This window comes from Triturus cristatus, chromosome 4_1, assembly GCF_964204655.1.
Source record: "Triturus cristatus chromosome 4_1, aTriCri1.1, whole genome shotgun sequence".
Taxonomy (NCBI): Eukaryota; Metazoa; Chordata; class Amphibia; order Caudata; family Salamandridae; genus Triturus; species Triturus cristatus.
The window spans coordinates 150010828-150034463 of record NC_140585.1 but is presented as its reverse complement, the minus strand read 5'-3'; the positions used below and the strand labels follow the sequence as shown (position 1 = coordinate 150034463).

The 23636-nt window shown below is 36.1% G+C and overlaps 25 non-coding genes across 25 annotated transcripts; all 25 read right to left on the bottom strand.

Moving 5' to 3' along the window:
- Nucleotides 1–963: 963 nt before the first annotated feature.
- TRNAK-UUU (transfer RNA lysine (anticodon UUU)) lies at nucleotides 964–1036 on the bottom strand. Its single transcript has one exon. It is a non-coding gene; the product is annotated as a tRNA-Lys (tRNA).
- An 864-nt stretch (nucleotides 1037–1900) lies between these two features.
- TRNAK-UUU (transfer RNA lysine (anticodon UUU)) lies at nucleotides 1901–1973 on the bottom strand. The gene has a single exon. It is a non-coding gene; the product is annotated as a tRNA-Lys (tRNA).
- Nucleotides 1974–2432: 459 nt separating this feature from the next.
- Nucleotides 2433–2523, bottom strand: TRNAR-UCU (transfer RNA arginine (anticodon UCU)). Its single transcript is given in 2 exon segments — nucleotides 2433–2468; nucleotides 2487–2523. It is a non-coding gene; the product is annotated as a tRNA-Arg (tRNA).
- A 1810-nt stretch (nucleotides 2524–4333) lies between these two features.
- TRNAR-UCU (transfer RNA arginine (anticodon UCU)) lies at nucleotides 4334–4424 on the bottom strand. Its single transcript is given in 2 exon segments — nucleotides 4334–4369; nucleotides 4388–4424. It is a non-coding gene; the product is annotated as a tRNA-Arg (tRNA).
- Nucleotides 4425–4765: 341 nt separating this feature from the next.
- On the bottom strand, nucleotides 4766–4838 carry TRNAK-UUU (transfer RNA lysine (anticodon UUU)). Its single transcript has one exon. It is a non-coding gene; the product is annotated as a tRNA-Lys (tRNA).
- Nucleotides 4839–5702: 864 nt separating this feature from the next.
- TRNAK-UUU (transfer RNA lysine (anticodon UUU)) lies at nucleotides 5703–5775 on the bottom strand. Its single transcript has one exon. It is a non-coding gene; the product is annotated as a tRNA-Lys (tRNA).
- A 459-nt stretch (nucleotides 5776–6234) lies between these two features.
- On the bottom strand, nucleotides 6235–6325 carry TRNAR-UCU (transfer RNA arginine (anticodon UCU)). The gene is given in 2 exon segments: nucleotides 6235–6270; nucleotides 6289–6325. It is a non-coding gene; the product is annotated as a tRNA-Arg (tRNA).
- Nucleotides 6326–7630: 1305 nt separating this feature from the next.
- On the bottom strand, nucleotides 7631–7703 carry TRNAK-UUU (transfer RNA lysine (anticodon UUU)). The gene has a single exon. It is a non-coding gene; the product is annotated as a tRNA-Lys (tRNA).
- An 864-nt stretch (nucleotides 7704–8567) lies between these two features.
- TRNAK-UUU (transfer RNA lysine (anticodon UUU)) lies at nucleotides 8568–8640 on the bottom strand. Its single transcript has one exon. It is a non-coding gene; the product is annotated as a tRNA-Lys (tRNA).
- A 459-nt stretch (nucleotides 8641–9099) lies between these two features.
- TRNAR-UCU (transfer RNA arginine (anticodon UCU)) lies at nucleotides 9100–9190 on the bottom strand. The gene is given in 2 exon segments: nucleotides 9100–9135; nucleotides 9154–9190. It is a non-coding gene; the product is annotated as a tRNA-Arg (tRNA).
- A 1305-nt stretch (nucleotides 9191–10495) lies between these two features.
- On the bottom strand, nucleotides 10496–10568 carry TRNAK-UUU (transfer RNA lysine (anticodon UUU)). The gene has a single exon. It is a non-coding gene; the product is annotated as a tRNA-Lys (tRNA).
- Nucleotides 10569–11964: 1396 nt separating this feature from the next.
- On the bottom strand, nucleotides 11965–12055 carry TRNAR-UCU (transfer RNA arginine (anticodon UCU)). The gene is given in 2 exon segments: nucleotides 11965–12000; nucleotides 12019–12055. It is a non-coding gene; the product is annotated as a tRNA-Arg (tRNA).
- Nucleotides 12056–12396: 341 nt separating this feature from the next.
- TRNAK-UUU (transfer RNA lysine (anticodon UUU)) lies at nucleotides 12397–12469 on the bottom strand. Its single transcript has one exon. It is a non-coding gene; the product is annotated as a tRNA-Lys (tRNA).
- Nucleotides 12470–13333: 864 nt separating this feature from the next.
- TRNAK-UUU (transfer RNA lysine (anticodon UUU)) lies at nucleotides 13334–13406 on the bottom strand. Its single transcript has one exon. It is a non-coding gene; the product is annotated as a tRNA-Lys (tRNA).
- Nucleotides 13407–13865: 459 nt separating this feature from the next.
- On the bottom strand, nucleotides 13866–13956 carry TRNAR-UCU (transfer RNA arginine (anticodon UCU)). The gene is given in 2 exon segments: nucleotides 13866–13901; nucleotides 13920–13956. It is a non-coding gene; the product is annotated as a tRNA-Arg (tRNA).
- A 1305-nt stretch (nucleotides 13957–15261) lies between these two features.
- On the bottom strand, nucleotides 15262–15334 carry TRNAK-UUU (transfer RNA lysine (anticodon UUU)). Its single transcript has one exon. It is a non-coding gene; the product is annotated as a tRNA-Lys (tRNA).
- Nucleotides 15335–16198: 864 nt separating this feature from the next.
- Nucleotides 16199–16271, bottom strand: TRNAK-UUU (transfer RNA lysine (anticodon UUU)). Its single transcript has one exon. It is a non-coding gene; the product is annotated as a tRNA-Lys (tRNA).
- Nucleotides 16272–16730: 459 nt separating this feature from the next.
- On the bottom strand, nucleotides 16731–16821 carry TRNAR-UCU (transfer RNA arginine (anticodon UCU)). Its single transcript is given in 2 exon segments — nucleotides 16731–16766; nucleotides 16785–16821. It is a non-coding gene; the product is annotated as a tRNA-Arg (tRNA).
- A 1305-nt stretch (nucleotides 16822–18126) lies between these two features.
- On the bottom strand, nucleotides 18127–18199 carry TRNAK-UUU (transfer RNA lysine (anticodon UUU)). Its single transcript has one exon. It is a non-coding gene; the product is annotated as a tRNA-Lys (tRNA).
- An 864-nt stretch (nucleotides 18200–19063) lies between these two features.
- On the bottom strand, nucleotides 19064–19136 carry TRNAK-UUU (transfer RNA lysine (anticodon UUU)). The gene has a single exon. It is a non-coding gene; the product is annotated as a tRNA-Lys (tRNA).
- A 459-nt stretch (nucleotides 19137–19595) lies between these two features.
- Nucleotides 19596–19686, bottom strand: TRNAR-UCU (transfer RNA arginine (anticodon UCU)). The gene is given in 2 exon segments: nucleotides 19596–19631; nucleotides 19650–19686. It is a non-coding gene; the product is annotated as a tRNA-Arg (tRNA).
- Nucleotides 19687–20027: 341 nt separating this feature from the next.
- TRNAK-UUU (transfer RNA lysine (anticodon UUU)) lies at nucleotides 20028–20100 on the bottom strand. Its single transcript has one exon. It is a non-coding gene; the product is annotated as a tRNA-Lys (tRNA).
- An 864-nt stretch (nucleotides 20101–20964) lies between these two features.
- TRNAK-UUU (transfer RNA lysine (anticodon UUU)) lies at nucleotides 20965–21037 on the bottom strand. Its single transcript has one exon. It is a non-coding gene; the product is annotated as a tRNA-Lys (tRNA).
- Nucleotides 21038–21496: 459 nt separating this feature from the next.
- TRNAR-UCU (transfer RNA arginine (anticodon UCU)) lies at nucleotides 21497–21587 on the bottom strand. Its single transcript is given in 2 exon segments — nucleotides 21497–21532; nucleotides 21551–21587. It is a non-coding gene; the product is annotated as a tRNA-Arg (tRNA).
- A 1305-nt stretch (nucleotides 21588–22892) lies between these two features.
- On the bottom strand, nucleotides 22893–22965 carry TRNAK-UUU (transfer RNA lysine (anticodon UUU)). Its single transcript has one exon. It is a non-coding gene; the product is annotated as a tRNA-Lys (tRNA).
- Nucleotides 22966–23636: the final 671 nt, after the last annotated feature.

The window sequence follows — 23636 nt, the reverse complement described above, 5'->3', positions numbered from 1 at the left end:
GCCTGAACGGGGACTTGAACCCTGGACCCTCAGATTAAAAGTCTGATGCTCTACCGACTGAGCTATCCAGGCTCTGATACAGCAAACCTCAAAATCACCTAATCAAAATTTGGCAGTGTCCCAACTAACGCTATGTTTCTTAAGATGGTTACCTGAAGAAGGTACCAAATACACTAGAATATAATAATGAATTGATATTTCAAGCATTTGAAATTTCTTCAGTAAATGTAACCTTATTTTTAGTCCTGAAGTTGCTACTATCTCATTTTTTTGCTGACGTCAAATTCATATGTGTTTATTGACATGGTAAAATTAAGGAAGGGCCCAAAATCTTACTTCCGAGTAAATTATATTTTCATCAGTACAGCTGACAATTTCCTCTTCTGCATAGATTACCCAAATTGAACGGTGTCTCTTTAAAATAGACTTCCTTTTACTGACCTTTTTTAGCAAATGATTTTGGTGAAGCAGAAGCATGCATGCATCGCTTATAACTTCTTTAAATAGTTATGAAATAAACAGGGATAAAACTGACTCTGGGGGTATTGGAACCCACAGCCTTTGAATACCTTCTTGACATTCACCTAGAAGTCCAATGCGCTATCCATTGCGCCACAGAGCCAATCTGCTTGAGTGAGGTGCACAGATATTCAGAAATGAAATAATGAGCTTTGAGCTGTTGATCAACTTTATAAAGTTCATTGGATACTATAACCATGGCTATATTTTGAATATTGAATTGGGTAAAAGTTATTCACCGTGTCAAACTACATGATACAGTTGGTAAGTCTGCATAAAACTTAAGTTTAGTGTATCGTCATCTGATATATGAGACAGATGGGTTTTTCACTTCTCCATGAAAGACGTTTTTTTTTAATTTTGGTAATGGAATATCTTATTCATCATGCAGTGGAACACAAAAAGAATGTACAATCAGAATACTTTTTCTTTAAAGTAGCCGACCGCCTGAACAGGGACTTGAACCCTGGACCCTCAGATTAAAAGTCTGATGCTCTACCGACTGAGCTATCCAGGCTCTGCAACACTGCAACTAAAAATCAGCTAAAAATGATGTGGACGCACACCAACCTACACTTTAATTCTTAATATGGTTACATATATTAGCAATCAAATATGTAGAGTTTAATAATTAATTGATATTTCAAGCATTTGAAATTTCAGCAGCACACGTAATCTATTTTAAATCCTGAAATTCGTTCTATCTCATTTTCGGCTGACTTAGAAATCATGTCTCTAAATTGACATTGTGAAATTAGTAAAAGGCCAAATACTATTACTAGGTACTAAATTACATGTCCAGCAGTATAACTGGAAATTTACTCTTGGGCATAGATTATGCAACATTTTCAAAGCAAACAGTGTCTGTTTAAATAGACTTTCTTTCACTGCCGTTTTGGTAAATGTCTCTGGTTATGCAGAAGCAGGCATTGTTTGTTACTGTTTCAATTAGTTATAAGATAAAGGAGGGATAAAACTGACCCAGCTAGTATTCCAACCCAAAGACTTTGAATGCTTTCTCTACATTCGCCTAGAACCCCAAGCCGCTATCCATTGCACCAGAGATCCAACCTGATTCAACAAGGTGAACAGAAATTCTCAAATAAAAAGATGAGCTATCAGCGGTTGACCAACTTTATAAAGTGATTTGGAAACTATAAGCAGGGTTCCATTTTGAACATTGAATTGGGGAAAAGATAATCAACATCTCAAACGACATGATACCGTTGCGGTAAGTCTTCTTAACTCTTGTCAAATGGTACACGACCGATGGGTATTTAATGGCTCCATTAAGAGTAACTTGCAATTACTCTAATGGGACTACTCGTTCATTGGATCCTGAAAAGAGCATGTCATTAGAGTACATTTTCTTTAAACAAACCGCCTGAACAGGGACTTGAACCCTGGACCCTCAGATTAAAAGTCTGATGCTCTACCGACTGAGCTATCCAGGCTCTGATACAGCAAACCTCAAAATCACCTAATCAAAATTTGGCAGTGTCCCAACTAACGCTATGTTTCTTAAGATGGTTACCTGAAGAAGGTACCAAATACACTAGAATATAATAATGAATTGATATTTCAAGCATTTGAAATTTCTTCAGTAAATGTAACCTTATTTTTAGTCCTGAAGTTGCTACTATCTCATTTTTTTGCTGACGTCAAATTCATATGTGTTTATTGACATGGTAAAATTAAGGAAGGGCCCAAAATCTTACTTCCGAGTAAATTATATTTTCATCAGTACAGCTGACAATTTCCTCTTCTGCATAGATTACCCAAATTGAACGGTGTCTCTTTAAAATAGACTTCCTTTTACTGACCTTTTTTAGCAAATGATTTTGGTGAAGCAGAAGCATGCATGCATCGCTTATAACTTCTTTAAATAGTTATGAAATAAACAGGGATAAAACTGACTCTGGTGGGATTCGAACCCACAGCCTTTGAATACCTTCTTGACATTCACCTAGAAGTCCAATGCGCTATCCATTGCGCCACAGAGCCAATCTGCTTGAATGAGGTGCACAGATATTCAGAAATGAAATAATGAGCTTTGAGCTGTTGATCAACTTTATAAAGTTCATTGGATACTATAACCATGGCTATATCTTGAATATTGAATTGGGTAAAAGTTATTCACCGTGTCAAACTACATGATACAGTTGGTAAGTCTGCATACAACTTAAGTTTAGTGTATCGTCATCTGATATATGAGACAGATGGGTTTTTCACTTCTCCATGAAAGACGTTTTTTTTTAATTTTGGTAATGGAATATCTTATTCATCATGCAGTGGAACACAAAAAGAATGTACAATCAGAATACTTTTTCTTTAAAGTAGCCGACCGCCTGAAGAGGGACTTGAACCCTGGACCCTCAGATTAAAAGTCTGATGCTCTACTGACAGAGCTATCCAGGCTCTGCAACACTGCAACTAAAAATCAGCTAAAAATGATGTGGACGCACACCAACCTACACTTTAATTCTTAATATGGTTACATATATTAGCAATCAAATATGTAGAGTTTAATAATTAATTGATATTTCAAGCATTTGAAATTTCAGCAGCACACGTAATCTATTTTAAATCCTGAAATTCGTTCTATCTCATTTTCGGCTGACTTAGAAATCATGTCTCTAAATTGACATTGTGAAATTAGTAAAAGGCCAAATACTATTACTAGGTACTAAATTACATGTCCAGCAGTATAACTGGAAATTTACTCTTGGGCATAGATTATGCAACATTTTCAAAGCAAACAGTGTCTGTTTAAATAGACTTTCTTTCACTGCCGTTTTGGTAAATGTCTCTGGTTATGCAGAAGCAGGCATTGTTTGTTACTGTTTCAATTAGTTATAAGATAAAGGAGGGATAAAACTGACCCAGCTAGTATTCCAACCCAAAGACTTTGAATGCTTTCTCTACATTCGCCTAGAACCCCAAGCCGCTATCCATTGCACCAGAGATCCAACCTGATTCAACAAGGTGAACAGAAATTCTCAAATAAAAAGATGAGCTATCAGCGGTTGACCAACTTTATAAAGTGATTTGGAAACTATAAGCAGGGTTCCATTTTGAACATTGAATTGGGGAAAAGATAATCAACATCTCAAACGACATGATACCGTTGCGGTAAGTCTTCTTAACTCTTGTCAAATGGTACACGACCGATGGGTATTTAATGGCTCCATTAAGAGTAAATTGCAATTACTCTAATGGGACTACTCGTTCATTGGATCCTGAAAAGAGCATGTCATTAGAGTACATTTTCTTTAAACAAACCGCCTGAACAGGGCCTTGAACCCTGGACCCTCAGATTAAAAGTCTGATGCTCTACCGACTGAGCTATCCAGGCTCTGATACAGCAAACCTCAAAATCACCTAATCAAAATTTGGCAGTGTCCCAACTAACGCTATGTTTCTTAAGATGGTTACCTGAAGAAGGTACCAAATACACTAGAATATAATAATGAATTGATATTTCAAGCATTTGAAATTTCTTCAGTAAATGTAACCTTATTTTTAGTCCTGAAGTTGCTACTATCTCATTTTTTTGCTGACGTCAAATTCATATGTGTTTATTGACATGGTAAAATTAAGGAAGGGCCCAAAATCTTACTTCCGAGTAAATTATATTTTCATCAGTACAGCTGACAATTTCCTCTTCTGCATAGATTACCCAAATTGAACGGTGTCTCTTTAAAATAGACTTCCTTTTACTGACCTTTTTTAGCAAATGATTTTGGTGAAGCAGAAGCATGCATGCATCGCTTATAACTTCTTTAAATAGTTATGAAATAAACAGGGATAAAACTGACTCTGGTGGGATTCGAACCCACAGCCTTTGAATACCTTCTTGACATTCACCTAGAAGTCCAATGCGCTATCCATTGCGCCACAGAGCCAATCTGCTTGAATGAGGTGCACAGATATTCAGAAATGAAATAATGAGCTTTGAGCTGTTGATCAACTTTATAAAGTTCATTGGATACTATAACCATGGCTATATCTTGAATATTGAATTGGGTAAAAGTTATTCACCGTGTCAAACTACATGATACAGTTGGTAAGTCTGCATACAACTTAAGTTTAGTGTATCGTCATCTGATATATGAGACAGATGGGTTTTTCACTTCTCCATGAAAGACGTTTTTTTTTAATTTTGGTAATGGAATATCTTATTCATCATGCAGTGGAACACAAAAAGAATGTACAATCAGAATACTTTTTCTTTAAAGTAGCCGACCGCCTGAACAGGGACTTGAACCCTGGACCCTCAGATTAAAAGTCTGATGCTCTACCGACTGAGCTATCCAGGCTCTGCAACACTGCAACTAAAAATCAGCTAAAAATGATGTGGACGCACACCAACCTACACTTTAATTCTTAATATGGTTACATATATTAGCAATCAAATATGTAGAGTTTAATAATTAATTGATATTTCAAGCATTTGAAATTTCAGCAGCACACGTAATCTATTTTAAATCCTGAAATTCGTTCTATCTCATTTTCGGCTGACTTAGAAATCATGTCTCTAAATTGACATTGTGAAATTAGTAAAAGGCCAAATACTATTACTAGGTACTAAATTACATGTCCAGCAGTATAACTGGAAATTTACTCTTGGGCATAGATTATGCAACATTTTCAAAGCAAACAGTGTCTGTTTAAATAGACTTTCTTTCACTGCCGTTTTGGTAAATGTCTCTGGTTATGCAGAAGCAGGCATTGTTTGTTACTGTTTCAATTAGTTATAAGATAAAGGAGGGATAAAACTGACCCAGCTAGTATTCCAACCCAAAGACTTTGAATGCTTTCTCTACATTCGCCTAGAACCCCAAGCCGCTATCCATTGCACCAGAGATCCAACCTGATTCAACAAGGTGAACAGAAATTCTCAAATAAAAAGATGAGCTATCAGCGGTTGACCAACTTTATAAAGTGATTTGGAAACTATAAGCAGGGTTCCATTTTGAACATTGAATTGGGGAAAAGATAATCAACATCTCAAACGACATGATACCGTTGCGGTAAGTCTTCTTAACTCTTGTCAAATGGTACACGACCGATGGGTATTTAATGGCTCCATTAAGAGTAACTTGCAATTACTCTAATGGGACTACTCGTTCATTGGATCCTGAAAAGAGCATGTCATTAGAGTACATTTTCTTTAAACAAACCGCCTGAACAGGGACTTGAACCCTGGACCCTCAGATTAAAAGTCTGATGCTCTACCGACTGAGCTATCCAGGCTCTGATACAGCAAACCTCAAAATCACCTAATCAAAATTTGGCAGTGTCCCAACTAACGCTATGTTTCTTAAGATGGTTACCTGAAGAAGGTACCAAATACACTAGAATATAATAATGAATTGATATTTCAAGCATTTGAAATTTCTTCAGTAAATGTAACCTTATTTTTAGTCCTGAAGTTGCTACTATCTCATTTTTTTGCTGACGTCAAATTCATATGTGTTTATTGACATGGTAAAATTAAGGAAGGGCCCAAAATCTTACTTCCGAGTAAATTATATTTTCATCAGTACAGCTGACAATTTCCTCTTCTGCATAGATTACCCAAATTGAACGGTGTCTCTTTAAAATAGACTTCCTTTTACTGACCTTTTTTAGCAAATGATTTTGGTGAAGCAGAAGCATGCATGCATCGCTTATAACTTCTTTAAATAGTTATGAAATAAACAGGGATAAAACTGACTCTGGTGGGATTCGAACCCACAGCCTTTGAATACCTTCTTGACATTCACCTAGAAGTCCAATGCGCTATCCATTGCGCCACAGAGCCAATCTGCTTGAATGAGGTGCACAGATATTCAGAAATGAAATAATGAGCTTTGAGCTGTTGATCAACTTTATAAAGTTCATTGGATACTATAACCATGGCTATATCTTGAATATTGAATTGGGTAAAAGTTATTCACCGTGTCAAACTACATGATACAGTTGGTAAGTCTGCATACAACTTAAGTTTAGTGTATCATCATCTGATATATGAGACAGATGGGTTTTTCACTTCTCCATGAAAGACATTTTTTTTTAATTTTGGTAATGGAATATCTTATTCATCATGCAGTGGAACACAAAAAGAATGTACAATCAGAATACTTTTTCTTTAAAGTAGCCTACCGCCTGAACGGGGACTTGAACCCTGGACCCTCAGATTAAAAGTCTGATGCTCTACCGACTGAGCTATCCAGGCTCTGATACAGCAAACCTCAAAATCACCTAATCAAAATTTGGCAGTGTCCCAACTAACGCTATGTTTCTTAAGATGGTTACCTGAAGAAGGTACCAAATACACTAGAATATAATAATGAATTGATATTTCAAGCATTTGAAATTTCTTCAGTAAATGTAACCTTATTTTTAGTCCTGAAGTTGCTACTATCTCATTTTTTTGCTGACGTCAAATTCATATGTGTTTATTGACATGGTAAAATTAAGGAAGGGCCCAAAATCTTACTTCCGAGTAAATTATATTTTCATCAGTACAGCTGACAATTTCCTCTTCTGCATAGATTACCCAAATTGAACGGTGTCTCTTTAAAATAGACTTCCTTTTACTGACCTTTTTTAGCAAATGATTTTGGTGAAGCAGAAGCATGCATGCATCGCTTATAACTTCTTTAAATAGTTATGAAATAAACAGGGATAAAACTGACTCTGGGGGTATTGGAACCCACAGCCTTTGAATACCTTCTTGACATTCACCTAGAAGTCCAATGCGCTATCCATTGCGCCACAGAGCCAATCTGCTTGAGTGAGGTGCACAGATATTCAGAAATGAAATAATGAGCTTTGAGCTGTTGATCAACTTTATAAAGTTCATTGGATACTATAACCATGGCTATATTTTGAATATTGAATTGGGTAAAAGTTATTCACCGTGTCAAACTACATGATACAGTTGGTAAGTCTGCATAAAACTTAAGTTTAGTGTATCGTCATCTGATATATGAGACAGATGGGTTTTTCACTTCTCCATGAAAGACGTTTTTTTTTAATTTTGGTAATGGAATATCTTATTCATCATGCAGTGGAACACAAAAAGAATGTACAATCAGAATACTTTTTCTTTAAAGTAGCCGACCGCCTGAACAGGGACTTGAACCCTGGACCCTCAGATTAAAAGTCTGATGCTCTACCGACTGAGCTATCCAGGCTCTGCAACACTGCAACTAAAAATCAGCTAAAAATGATGTGGACGCACACCAACCTACACTTTAATTCTTAATATGGTTACATATATTAGCAATCAAATATGTAGAGTTTAATAATTAATTGATATTTCAAGCATTTGAAATTTCAGCAGCACACGTAATCTATTTTAAATCCTGAAATTCGTTCTATCTCATTTTCGGCTGACTTAGAAATCATGTCTCTAAATTGACATTGTGAAATTAGTAAAAGGCCAAATACTATTACTAGGTACTAAATTACATGTCCAGCAGTATAACTGGAAATTTACTCTTGGGCATAGATTATGCAACATTTTCAAAGCAAACAGTGTCTGTTTAAATAGACTTTCTTTCACTGCCGTTTTGGTAAATGTCTCTGGTTATGCAGAAGCAGGCATTGTTTGTTACTGTTTCAATTAGTTATAAGATAAAGGAGGGATAAAACTGACCCAGCTAGTATTCCAACCCAAAGACTTTGAATGCTTTCTCTACATTCGCCTAGAACCCCAAGCCGCTATCCATTGCACCAGAGATCCAACCTGATTCAACAAGGTGAACAGAAATTCTCAAATAAAAAGATGAGCTATCAGCGGTTGACCAACTTTATAAAGTGATTTGGAAACTATAAGCAGGGTTCCATTTTGAACATTGAATTGGGGAAAAGATAATCAACATCTCAAACGACATGATACCGTTGCGGTAAGTCTTCTTAACTCTTGTCAAATGGTACACGACCGATGGGTATTTAATGGCTCCATTAAGAGTAACTTGCAATTACTCTAATGGGACTACTCGTTCATTGGATCCTGAAAAGAGCATGTCATTAGAGTACATTTTCTTTAAACAAACCGCCTGAACAGGGACTTGAACCCTGGACCCTCAGATTAAAAGTCTGATGCTCTACCGACTGAGCTATCCAGGCTCTGATACAGCAAACCTCAAAATCACCTAATCAAAATTTGGCAGTGTCCCAACTAACGCTATGTTTCTTAAGATGGTTACCTGAAGAAGGTACCAAATACACTAGAATATAATAATGAATTGATATTTCAAGCATTTGAAATTTCTTCAGTAAATGTAACCTTATTTTTAGTCCTGAAGTTGCTACTATCTCATTTTTTTGCTGACGTCAAATTCATATGTGTTTATTGACATGGTAAAATTAAGGAAGGGCCCAAAATCTTACTTCCGAGTAAATTATATTTTCATCAGTACAGCTGACAATTTCCTCTTCTGCATAGATTACCCAAATTGAACGGTGTCTCTTTAAAATAGACTTCCTTTTACTGACCTTTTTTAGCAAATGATTTTGGTGAAGCAGAAGCATGCATGCATCGCTTATAACTTCTTTAAATAGTTATGAAATAAACAGGGATAAAACTGACTCTGGTGGGATTCGAACCCACAGCCTTTGAATACCTTCTTGACATTCACCTAGAAGTCCAATGCGCTATCCATTGCGCCACAGAGCCAATCTGCTTGAATGAGGTGCACAGATATTCAGAAATGAAATAATGAGCTTTGAGCTGTTGATCAACTTTATAAAGTTCATTGGATACTATAACCATGGCTATATCTTGAATATTGAATTGGGTAAAAGTTATTCACCGTGTCAAACTACATGATACAGTTGGTAAGTCTGCATACAACTTAAGTTTAGTGTATCATCATCTGATATATGAGACAGATGGGTTTTTCACTTCTCCATGAAAGACATTTTTTTTTAATTTTGGTAATGGAATATCTTATTCATCATGCAGTGGAACACAAAAAGAATGTACAATCAGAATACTTTTTCTTTAAAGTAGCCTACCGCCTGAACGGGGACTTGAACCCTGGACCCTCAGATTAAAAGTCTGATGCTCTACCGACTGAGCTATCCAGGCTCTGATACAGCAAACCTCAAAATCACCTAATCAAAATTTGGCAGTGTCCCAACTAACGCTATGTTTCTTAAGATGGTTACCTGAAGAAGGTACCAAATACACTAGAATATAATAATGAATTGATATTTCAAGCATTTGAAATTTCTTCAGTAAATGTAACCTTATTTTTAGTCCTGAAGTTGCTACTATCTCATTTTTTTGCTGACGTCAAATTCATATGTGTTTATTGACATGGTAAAATTAAGGAAGGGCCCAAAATCTTACTTCCGAGTAAATTATATTTTCATCAGTACAGCTGACAATTTCCTCTTCTGCATAGATTACCCAAATTGAACGGTGTCTCTTTAAAATAGACTTCCTTTTACTGACCTTTTTTAGCAAATGATTTTGGTGAAGCAGAAGCATGCATGCATCGCTTATAACTTCTTTAAATAGTTATGAAATAAACAGGGATAAAACTGACTCTGGGGGTATTGGAACCCACAGCCTTTGAATACCTTCTTGACATTCACCTAGAAGTCCAATGCGCTATCCATTGCGCCACAGAGCCAATCTGCTTGAGTGAGGTGCACAGATATTCAGAAATGAAATAATGAGCTTTGAGCTGTTGATCAACTTTATAAAGTTCATTGGATACTATAACCATGGCTATATTTTGAATATTGAATTGGGTAAAAGTTATTCACCGTGTCAAACTACATGATACAGTTGGTAAGTCTGCATAAAACTTAAGTTTAGTGTATCGTCATCTGATATATGAGACAGATGGGTTTTTCACTTCTCCATGAAAGACGTTTTTTTTTAATTTTGGTAATGGAATATCTTATTCATCATGCAGTGGAACACAAAAAGAATGTACAATCAGAATACTTTTTCTTTAAAGTAGCCGACCGCCTGAACAGGGACTTGAACCCTGGACCCTCAGATTAAAAGTCTGATGCTCTACCGACTGAGCTATCCAGGCTCTGCAACACTGCAACTAAAAATCAGCTAAAAATGATGTGGACGCACACCAACCTACACTTTAATTCTTAATATGGTTACATATATTAGCAATCAAATATGTAGAGTTTAATAATTAATTGATATTTCAAGCATTTGAAATTTCAGCAGCACACGTAATCTATTTTAAATCCTGAAATTCGTTCTATCTCATTTTCGGCTGACTTAGAAATCATGTCTCTAAATTGACATTGTGAAATTAGTAAAAGGCCAAATACTATTACTAGGTACTAAATTACATGTCCAGCAGTATAACTGGAAATTTACTCTTGGGCATAGATTATGCAACATTTTCAAAGCAAACAGTGTCTGTTTAAATAGACTTTCTTTCACTGCCGTTTTGGTAAATGTCTCTGGTTATGCAGAAGCAGGCATTGTTTGTTACTGTTTCAATTAGTTATAAGATAAAGGAGGGATAAAACTGACCCAGCTAGTATTCCAACCCAAAGACTTTGAATGCTTTCTCTACATTCGCCTAGAACCCCAAGCCGCTATCCATTGCACCAGAGATCCAACCTGATTCAACAAGGTGAACAGAAATTCTCAAATAAAAAGATGAGCTATCAGCGGTTGACCAACTTTATAAAGTGATTTGGAAACTATAAGCAGGGTTCCATTTTGAACATTGAATTGGGGAAAAGATAATCAACATCTCAAACGACATGATACCGTTGCGGTAAGTCTTCTTAACTCTTGTCAAATGGTACACGACCGATGGGTATTTAATGGCTCCATTAAGAGTAACTTGCAATTACTCTAATGGGACTACTCGTTCATTGGATCCTGAAAAGAGCATGTCATTAGAGTACATTTTCTTTAAACAAACCGCCTGAACAGGGACTTGAACCCTGGACCCTCAGATTAAAAGTCTGATGCTCTTCCGACTGAGCTATCCAGGCTCTGATACAGCAAACCTCAAAATCACCTAATCAAAATTTGGCAGTGTCCCAACTAACGCTATGTTTCTTAAGATGGTTACCTGAAGAAGGTACCAAATACACTAGAATATAATAATGAATTGATATTTCAAGCATTTGAAATTTCTTCAGTAAATGTAACCTTATTTTTAGTCCTGAAGTTGCTACTATCTCATTTTTTTGCTGACGTCAAATTCATATGTGTTTATTGACATGGTAAAATTAAGGAAGGGCCCAAAATCTTACTTCCGAGTAAATTATATTTTCATCAGTACAGCTGACAATTTCCTCTTCTGCATAGATTACCCAAATTGAACGGTGTCTCTTTAAAATAGACTTCCTTTTACTGACCTTTTTTAGCAAATGATTTTGGTGAAGCAGAAGCATGCATGCATCGCTTATAACTTCTTTAAATAGTTATGAAATAAACAGGGATAAAACTGACTCTGGTGGGATTCGAACCCACAGCCTTTGAATACCTTCTTGACATTCACCTAGAAGTCCAATGCGCTATCCATTGCGCCACAGAGCCAATCTGCTTGAATGAGGTGCACAGATATTCAGAAATGAAATAATGAGCTTTGAGCTGTTGATCAACTTTATAAAGTTCATTGGATACTATAACCATGGCTATATCTTGAATATTGAATTGGGTAAAAGTTATTCACCGTGTCAAACTACATGATACAGTTGGTAAGTCTGCATACAACTTAAGTTTAGTGTATCGTCATCTGATATATGAGACAGATGGGTTTTTCACTTCTCCATGAAAGACGTTTTTTTTTAATTTTGGTAATGGAATATCTTATTCATCATGCAGTGGAACACAAAAAGAATGTACAATCAGAATACTTTTTCTTTAAAGTAGCCGACCGCCTGAACAGGGACTTGAACCCTGGACCCTCAGATTAAAAGTCTGATGCTCTACCGACTGAGCTATCCAGGCTCTGCAACACTGCAACTAAAAATCAGCTAAAAATGATGTGGACGCACACCAACCTACACTTTAATTCTTAATATGGTTACATATATTAGCAATCAAATATGTAGAGTTTAATAATTAATTGATATTTCAAGCATTTGAAATTTCAGCAGCACACGTAATCTATTTTAAATCCTGAAATTCGTTCTATCTCATTTTCGGCTGACTTAGAAATCATGTCTCTAAATTGACATTGTGAAATTAGTAAAAGGCCAAATACTATTACTAGGTACTAAATTACATGTCCAGCAGTATAACTGGAAATTTACTCTTGGGCATAGATTATGCAACATTTTCAAAGCAAACAGTGTCTGTTTAAATAGACTTTCTTTCACTGCCGTTTTGGTAAATGTCTCTGGTTATGCAGAAGCAGGCATTGTTTGTTACTGTTTCAATTAGTTATAAGATAAAGGAGGGATAAAACTGACCCAGCTAGTATTCCAACCCAAAGACTTTGAATGCTTTCTCTACATTCGCCTAGAACCCCAAGCCGCTATCCATTGCACCAGAGATCCAACCTGATTCAACAAGGTGAACAGAAATTCTCAAATAAAAAGATGAGCTATCAGCGGTTGACCAACTTTATAAAGTGATTTGGAAACTATAAGCAGGGTTCCATTTTGAACATTGAATTGGGGAAAAGATAATCAACATCTCAAACGACATGATACCGTTGCGGTAAGTCTTCTTAACTCTTGTCAAATGGTACACGACCGATGGGTATTTAATGGCTCCATTAAGAGTAACTTGCAATTACTCTAATGGGACTACTCGTTCATTGGATCCTGAAAAGAGCATGTCATTAGAGTACATTTTCTTTAAACAAACCGCCTGAACAGGGACTTGAACCCTGGACCCTCAGATTAAAAGTCTGATGCTCTACCGACTGAGCTATCCAGGCTCTGATACAGCAAACCTCAAAATCACCTAATCAAAATTTGGCAGTGTCCCAACTAACGCTATGTTTCTTAAGATGGTTACCTGAAGAAGGTACCAAATACACTAGAATATAATAATGAATTGATATTTCAAGCATTTGAAATTTCTTCAGTAAATGTAACCTTATTTTTAGTCCTGAAGTTGCTACTATCTCATTTTTTTGCTGACGTCAAATTCATATGTGTTTATTGACATGGTAAAATTAAGGAAGGGCCCAAAATCTTACTTCCGAGTAAATTATATTTTCATCAGTACAGCTGACAATTTCCTCTTCTGCATAGATTACCCAAATTGAACGGTGTCTCTTTAAAATAGACTTCCTTTTACTGACCTTTTTTAGCAAATGATTTTGGTGAAGCAGAAGCATGCATGCATCGCTTATAACTTCTTTAAATAGTTATGAAAAAAACAGGGATAAAACTGACTCTGGTGGGATTCGAACCCACAGCCTTTGAATACCTTCTTGACATTCACCTAGAAGTCCAATGCGCTATCCATTGCGCCACAGAGCCAATCTGCTTGAATGAGGTGCACAGATATTCAGAAATGAAATAATGAGCTTTGAGCTGTTGATCAACTTTATAAAGTTCATTGGATACTATAACCATGGCTATATCTTGAATATTGAATTGGGTAAAAGTTATTCACCGTGTCAAACTACATGATACAGTTGGTAAGTCTGCATACAACTTAAGTTTAGTGTATCATCATCTGATATATGAGACAGATGGGTTTTTCACTTCTCCATGAAAGACATTTTTTTTTAATTTTGGTAATGGAATATCTTATTCATCATGCAGTGGAACACAAAAAGAATGTACAATCAGAATACTTTTTCTTTAAAGTAGCCTACCGCCTGAACGGGGACTTGAACCCTGGACCCTCAGATTAAAAGTCTGATGCTCTACCGACTGAGCTATCCAGGCTCTGATACAGCAAACCTCAAAATCACCTAATCAAAATTTGGCAGTGTCCCAACTAACGCTATGTTTCTTAAGATGGTTACCTGAAGAAGGTACCAAATACACTAGAATATAATAATGAATTGATATTTCAAGCATTTGAAATTTCTTCAGTAAATGTAACCTTATTTTTAGTCCTGAAGTTGCTACTATCTCATTTTTTTGCTGACGTCAAATTCATATGTGTTTATTGACATGGTAAAATTAAGGAAGGGCCCAAAATCTTACTTCCGAGTAAATTATATTTTCATCAGTACAGCTGACAATTTCCTCTTCTGCATAGATTACCCAAATTGAACGGTGTCTCTTTAAAATAGACTTCCTTTTACTGACCTTTTTTAGCAAATGATTTTGGTGAAGCAGAAGCATGCATGCATCGCTTATAACTTTTTTAAATAGTTATGAAATAAACAGGGATAAAACTGACTCTGGGGGTATTGGAACCCACAGCCTTTGAATACCTTCTTGACATTCACCTAGAAGTCCAATGCGCTATCCATTGCGCCACAGAGCCAATCTGCTTGAGTGAGGTGCACAGATATTCAGAAATGAAATAATGAGCTTTGAGCTGTTGATCAACTTTATAAAGTTCATTGGATACTATAACCATGGCTATATTTTGAATATTGAATTGGGTAAAAGTTATTCACCGTGTCAAACTACATGATACAGTTGGTAAGTCTGCATAAAACTTAAGTTTAGTGTATCGTCATCTGATATATGAGACAGATGGGTTTTTCACTTCTCCATGAAAGACGTTTTTTTTTAATTTTGGTAATGGAATATCTTATTCATCATGCAGTGGAACACAAAAAGAATGTACAATCAGAATACTTTTTCTTTAAAGTAGCCGACCGCCTGAACAGGGACTTGAACCCTGGACCCTCAGATTAAAAGTCTGATGCTCTACCGACTGAGCTATCCAGGCTCTGCAACACTGCAACTAAAAATCAGCTAAAAATGATGTGGACGCACACCAACCTACACTTTAATTCTTAATATGGTTACATATATTAGCAATCAAATATGTAGAGTTTAATAATTAATTGATATTTCAAGCATTTGAAATTTCAGCAGCACACGTAATCTATTTTAAATCCTGAAATTCGTTCTATCTCATTTTCGGCTGACTTAGAAATCATGTCTCTAAATTGACATTGTGAAATTAGTAAAAGGCCAAATACTATTACTAGGTACTAAATTACATGTCCAGCAGTATAACTGGAAATTTACTCTTGGGCATAGATTATGCAACATTTTCAAAGCAAACAGTGTCTGTTTAAATAGACTTTCTTTCACTGCCGTTTTGGTAAATGTCTCTGGTTATGCAGAAGCAGGCATTGTTTGTTACTGTTTCAATTAGTTATAAGATAAAGGAGGGATAAAACTGACCCAGCTAGTATTCCAACCCAAAGACTTTGAATGCTTTCTCTACATTCGCCTAGAACCCCAAGCCGCTATCCATTGCACCAGAGATCCAACCTGATTCAACAAGGTGAACAGAAATTCTCAAATAAAAAGATGAGCTATCAGCGGTTGACCAACTTTATAAAGTGATTTGGAAACTATAAGCAGGGTTCCATTTTGAACATTGAATTGGGGAAAAGATAATCAACATCTCAAACGACATGATACCGTTGCGGTAAGTCTTCTTAACTCTTGTCAAATGGTACACGACCGATGGGTATTTAATGGCTCCATTAAGAGTAACTTGCAATTACTCTAATGGGACTACTCGTTCATTGGATCCTGAAAAGAGCATGTCATTAGAGTACATTTTCTTTAAACAAACCGCCTGAACAGGGACTTGAACCCTGGACCCTCAGATTAAAAGTCTGATGCTCTACCGACTGAGCTATCCAGGCTCTGATACAGCAAACCTCAAAATCACCTAATCAAAATTTGGCAGTGTCCCAACTAACGCTATGTTTCTTAAGATGGTTACCTGAAGAAGGTACCAAATACACTAGAATATAATAATGAATTGATATTTCAAGCATTTGAAATTTCTTCAGTAAATGTAACCTTATTTTTAGTCCTGAAGTTGCTACTATCTCATTTTTTTGCTGACGTCAAATTCATATGTGTTTATTGACATGGTAAAATTAAGGAAGGGCCCAAAATCTTACTTCCGAGTAAATTATATTTTCATCAGTACAGCTGACAATTTCCTCTTCTGCATAGATTACCCAAATTGAACGGTGTCTCTTTAAAATAGACTTCCTTTTACTGACCTTTTTTAGCAAATGATTTTGGTGAAGCAGAAGCATGCATGCATCGCTTATAACTTCTTTAAATAGTTATGAAATAAACAGGGATAAAACTGACTCTGGTGGGATTCGAACCCACAGCCTTTGAATACCTTCTTGACATTCACCTAGAAGTCCAATGCGCTATCCATTGCGCCACAGAGCCAATCTGCTTGAATGAGGTGCACAGATATTCAGAAATGAAATAATGAGCTTTGAGCTGTTGATCAACTTTATAAAGTTCATTGGATACTATAACCATGGCTATATCTTGAATATTGAATTGGGTAAAAGTTATTCACCGTGTCAAACTACATGATACAGTTGGTAAGTCTGCATACAACTTAAGTTTAGTGTATCATCATCTGATATATGAGACAGATGGGTTTTTCACTTCTCCATGAAAGACATTTTTTTTTAATTTTGGTAATGGAATATCTTATTCATCATGCAGTGGAACACAAAAAGAATGTACAATCAGAATACTTTTTCTTTAAAGTAGCCTACCGCCTGAACGGGGACTTGAACCCTGGACCCTCAGATTAAAAGTCTGATGCTCTACCGACTGAGCTATCCAGGCTCTGATACAGCAAACCTCAAAATCACCTAATCAAAATTTGGCAGTGTCCCAACTAACGCTATGTTTCTTAAGATGGTTACCTGAAGAAGGTACCAAATACACTAGAATATAATAATGAATTGATATTTCAAGCATTTGAAATTTCTTCAGTAAATGTAACCTTATTTTTAGTCCTGAAGTTGCTACTATCTCATTTTTTTGCTGACGTCAAATTCATATGTGTTTATTGACATGGTAAAATTAAGGAAGGGCCCAAAATCTTACTTCCGAGTAAATTATATTTTCATCAGTACAGCTGACAATTTCCTCTTCTGCATAGATTACCCAAATTGAACGGTGTCTCTTTAAAATAGACTTCCTTTTACTGACCTTTTTTAGCAAATGATTTTGGTGAAGCAGAAGCATGCATGCATCGCTTATAACTTCTTTAAATAGTTATGAAATAAACAGGGATAAAACTGACTCTGGGGGTATTGGAACCCACAGCCTTTGAATACCTTCTTGACATTCACCTAGAAGTCCAATGCGCTATCCATTGCGCCACAGAGCCAATCTGCTTGAGTGAGGTGCACAGATATTCAGAAATGAAATAATGAGCTTTGAGCTGTTGATCAACTTTATAAAGTTCATTGGATACTATAACCATGGCTATATTTTGAATATTGAATTGGGTAAAAGTTATTCACCGTGTCAAACTACATGATACAGTTGGTAAGTCTGCATAAAACTTAAGTTTAGTGTATCGTCATCTGATATATGAGACAGATGGGTTTTTCACTTCTCCATGAAAGACGTTTTTTTTTAATTTTGGTAATGGAATATCTTATTCATCATGCAGTGGAACACAAAAAGAATGTACAATCAGAATACTTTTTCTTTAAAGTAGCCGACCGCCTGAACAGGGACTTGAACCCTGGACCCTCAGATTAAAAGTCTGATGCTCTACCGACTGAGCTATCCAGGCTCTGCAACACTGCAACTAAAAATCAGCTAAAAATGATGTGGACGCACACCAACCTACACTTTAATTCTTAATATGGTTACATATATTAGCAATCAAATATGTAGAGTTTAATAATTAATTGATATTTCAAGCATTTGAAATTTCAGCAGCACACGTAATCTATTTTAAATCCTGAAATTCGTTCTATCTCATTTTCGGCTGACTTAGAAATCATGTCTCTAAATTGACATTGTGAAATTAGTAAAAGGCCAAATACTATTACTAGGTACTAAATTACATGTCCAGCAGTATAACTGGAAATTTACTCTTGGGCATAGATTATGCAACATTTTCAAAGCAAACAGTGTCTGTTTAAATAGACTTTCTTTCACTGCCGTTTTGGTAAATGTCTCTGGTTATGCAGAAGCAGGCATTGTTTGTTACTGTTTCAATTAGTTATAAGATAAAGGAGGGATAAAACTGACCCAGCTAGTATTCCAACCCAAAGACTTTGAATGCTTTCTCTACATTCGCCTAGAACCCCAAGCCGCTATCCATTGCACCAGAGATCCAACCTGATTCAACAAGGTGAACAGAAATTCTCAAATAAAAAGATGAGCTATCAGCGGTTGACCAACTTTATAAAGTGATTTGGAAACTATAAGCAGGGTTCCATTTTGAACATTGAATTGGGGAAAAGATAATCAACATCTCAAACGACATGATACCGTTGCGGTAAGTCTTCTTAACTCTTGTCAAATGGTACACGACCGATGGGTATTTAATGGCTCCATTAAGAGTAACTTGCAATTACTCTAATGGGACTACTCGTTCATTGGATCCTGAAAAGAGCATGTCATTAGAGTACATTTTCTTTAAACAAACCGCCTGAACAGGGACTTGAACCCTGGACCCTCAGATTAAAAGTCTGATGCTCTACCGACTGAGCTATCCAGGCTCTGATACAGCAAACCTCAAAATCACCTAATCAAAATTTGGCAGTGTCCCAACTAACGCTATGTTTCTTAAGATGGTTACCTGAAGAAGGTACCAAATACACTAGAATATAATAATGAATTGATATTTCAAGCATTTGAAATTTCTTCAGTAAATGTAACCTTATTTTTAGTCCTGAAGTTGCTACTATCTCATTTTTTTGCTGACGTCAAATTCATATGTGTTTATTGACATGGTAAAATTAAGGAAGGGCCCAAAATCTTACTTCCGAGTAAATTATATTTTCATCAGTACAGCTGACAATTTCCTCTTCTGCATAGATTACCCAAATTGAACGGTGTCTCTTTAAAATAGACTTCCTTTTACTGACCTTTTTTAGCAAATGATTTTGGTGAAGCAGAAGCATGCATGCATCGCTTATAACTTCTTTAAATAGTTATGAAATAAACAGGGATAAAACTGACTCTGGTGGGATTCGAACCCACAGCCTTTGAATACCTTCTTGACATTCACCTAGAAGTCCAATGCGCTATCCATTGCACCACAGAGCCAATCTGCTTGAATGAGGTGCACAGATATTCAGAAATGAAATAATGAGCTTTGAGCTGTTGATCAACTTTATAAAGTTCATTGGATACTATAACCATGGCTATATCTTGAATATTGAATTGGGTAAAAGTTATTCACCGTGTCAAACTACATGATACAGTTGGTAAGTCTGCATACAACTTAAGTTTAGTGTATCGTCATCTGATATATGAGACAGATGGGTTTTTCACTTCTCCATGAAAGACGTTTTTTTTTAATTTTGGTAATGGAATATCTTATTCATCATGCAGTGGAACACAAAAAGAATGTACAATCAGAATACTTTTTCTTTAAAGTAGCCGACCGCCTGAACAGGGACTTGAACCCTGGACCCTCAGATTAAAAGTCTGATGCTCTACCGACTGAGCTATCCAGGCTCTGCAACACTGCAACTAAAAATCAGCTAAAAATGATGTGGACGCACACCAACCTACACTTTAATTCTTAATATGGTTACATATATTAGCAATCAAATATGTAGAGTTTAATAATTAATTGATATTTCAAGCATTTGAAATTTCAGCAGCACACGTAATCTATTTTAAATCCTGAAATTCGTTCTATCTCATTTTCGGCTGACTTAGAAATCATGTCTCTAAATTGACATTGTGAAATTAGTAAAAGGCCAAATACTATTACTAGGTACTAAATTACATGTCCAGCAGTATAACTGGAAATTTACTCTTGGGCATAGATTATGCAACATTTTCAAAGCAAACAGTGTCTGTTTAAATAGACTTTCTTTCACTGCCGTTTTGGTAAATGTCTCTGGTTATGCAGAAGCAGGCATTGTTTGTTACTGTTTCAATTAGTTATAAGATAAAGGAGGGATAAAACTGACCCAGCTAGTATTCCAACCCAAAGACTTTGAATGCTTTCTCTACATTCGCCTAGAACCCCAAGCCGCTATCCATTGCACCAGAGATCCAACCTGATTCAACAAGGTGAACAGAAATTCTCAAATAAAAAGATGAGCTATCAGCGGTTGACCAACTTTATAAAGTGATTTGGAAACTATAAGCAGGGTTCCATTTTGAACATTGAATTGGGGAAAAGATAATCAACATCTCAAACGACATGATACCGTTGCGGTAAGTCTTCTTAACTCTTGTCAAATGGTACACGACCGATGGGTATTTAATGGCTCCATTAAGAGTAACTTGCAATTACTCTAATGGGACTACTCGTTCATTGGATCCTGAAAAGAGCATGTCATTAGAGTACATTTTCTTTAAACAAACCGCCTGAACAGGGACTTGAACCCTGGACCCTCAGATTAAAAGTCTGATGCTCTACCGACTGAGCTATCCAGGCTCTGATACAGCAAACCTCAAAATCACCTAATCAAAATTTGGCAGTGTCCCAACTAACGCTATGTTTCTTAAGATGGTTACCTGAAGAAGGTACCAAATACACTAGAATATAATAATGAATTGATATTTCAAGCATTTGAAATTTCTTCAGTAAATGTAACCTTATTTTTAGTCCTGAAGTTGCTACTATCTCATTTTTTTGCTGACGTCAAATTCATATGTGTTTATTGACATGGTAAAATTAAGGAAGGGCCCAAAATCTTACTTCCGAGTAAATTATATTTTCATCAGTACAGCTGACAATTTCCTCTTCTGCATAGATTACCCAAATTGAACGGTGTCTCTTTAAAATAGACTTCCTTTTACTGACCTTTTTTAGCAAATGATTTTGGTGAAGCAGAAGCATGCATGCATCGCTTATAACTTCTTTAAATAGTTATGAAATAAACAGGGATAAAACTGACTCTGGTGGGATTCGAACCCACAGCCTTTGAATACCTTCTTGACATTCACCTAGAAGTCCAATGCGCTATCCATTGCGCCACAGAGCCAATCTGCTTGAATGAGGTGCACAGATATTCAGAAATGAAATAATGAGCTTTGAGCTGTTGATCAACTTTATAAAGTTCATTGGATACTATAACCATGGCTATATCTTGAATATTGAATTGGGTAAAAGTTATTCACCGTGTCAAACTACATGATACAGTTGGTAAGTCTGCATACAACTTAAGTTTAGTGTATCATCATCTGATATATGAGACAGATGGGTTTTTCACTTCTCCATGAAAGACATTTTTTTTTAATTTTGGTAATGGAATATCTTATTCATCATGCAGTGGAACACAAAAAGAATGTACAATCAGAATACTTTTTCTTTAAAGTAGCCTACCGCCTGAACGGGGACTTGAACCCTGGACCCTCAGATTAAAAGTCTGATGCTCTACCGACTGAGCTATCCAGGCTCTGATACAGCAAACCTCAAAATCACCTAATCAAAATTTGGCAGTGTCCCAACTAACGCTATGTTTCTTAAGATGGTTACCTGAAGAAGGTACCAAATACACTAGAATATAATAATGAATTGATATTTCAAGCATTTGAAATTTCTTCAGTAAATGTAACCTTATTTTTAGTCCTGAAGTTGCTACTATCTCATTTTTTTGCTGACGTCAAATTCATATGTGTTTATTGACATGGTAAAATTAAGGAAGGGCCCAAAATCTTACTTCCGAGTAAATTATATTTTCATCAGTACAGCTGACAATTTCCTCTTCTGCATAGATTACCCAAATTGAACGGTGTCTCTTTAAAATAGACTTCCTTTTACTGACCTTTTTTAGCAAATGATTTTGGTGAAGCAGAAGCATGCATGCATCGCTTATAACTTCTTTAAATAGTTATGAAATAAACAGGGATAAAACTGACTCTGGGGGTATTGGAACCCACAGCCTTTGAATACCTTCTTGACATTCACCTAGAAGTCCAATGCGCTATCCATTGCGCCACAGAGCCAATCTGCTTGAGTGAGGTGCACAGATATTCAGAAATGAAATAATGAGCTTTGAGCTGTTGATCAACTTTATAAAGTTCATTGGATACTATAACCATGGCTATATTTTGAATATTGAATTGGGTAAAAGTTATTCACCGTGTCAAACTACATGATACAGTTGGTAAGTCTGCATAAAACTTAAGTTTAGTGTATCGTCATCTGATATATGAGACAGATGGGTTTTTCACTTCTCCATGAAAGACGTTTTTTTTTAATTTTGGTAATGGAATATCTTATTCATCATGCAGTGGAACACAAAAAGAATGTACAATCAGAATACTTTTTCTTTAAAGTAGCCGACCGCCTGAACAGGGACTTGAACCCTGGACCCTCAGATTAAAAGTCTGATGCTCTACCGACTGAGCTATCCAGGCTCTGCAACACTGCAACTAAAAATCAGCTAAAAATGATGTGGACGCACACCAACCTACACTTTAATTCTTAATATGGTTACATATATTAGCAATCAAATATGTAGAGTTTAATAATTAATTGATATTTCAAGCATTTGAAATTTCAGCAGCACACGTAATCTATTTTAAATCCTGAAATTCGTTCTATCTCATTTTCGGCTGACTTAGAAATCATGTCTCTAAATTGACATTGTGAAATTAGTAAAAGGCCAAATACTATTACTAGGTACTAAATTACATGTCCAGCAGTATAACTGGAAATTTACTCTTGGGCATAGATTATGCAACATTTTCAAAGCAAACAGTGTCTGTTTAAATAGACTTTCTTTCACTGCCGTTTTGGTAAATGTCTCTGGTTATGCAGAAGCAGGCATTGTTTGTTACTGTTTCAATTAGTTATAAGATAAAGGAGGGATAAAACTGACCCAGCTAGTATTCCAACCCAAAGACTTTGAATGCTTTCTCTACATTCGCCTAGAACCCCAAGCCGCTATCCATTGCACCAGAGATCCAACCTGATTCAACAAGGTGAACAGAAATTCTCAAATAAAAAGATGAGCTATCAGCGGTTGACCAACTTTATAAAGTGATTTGGAAACTATAAGCAGGGTTCCATTTTGAACATTGAATTG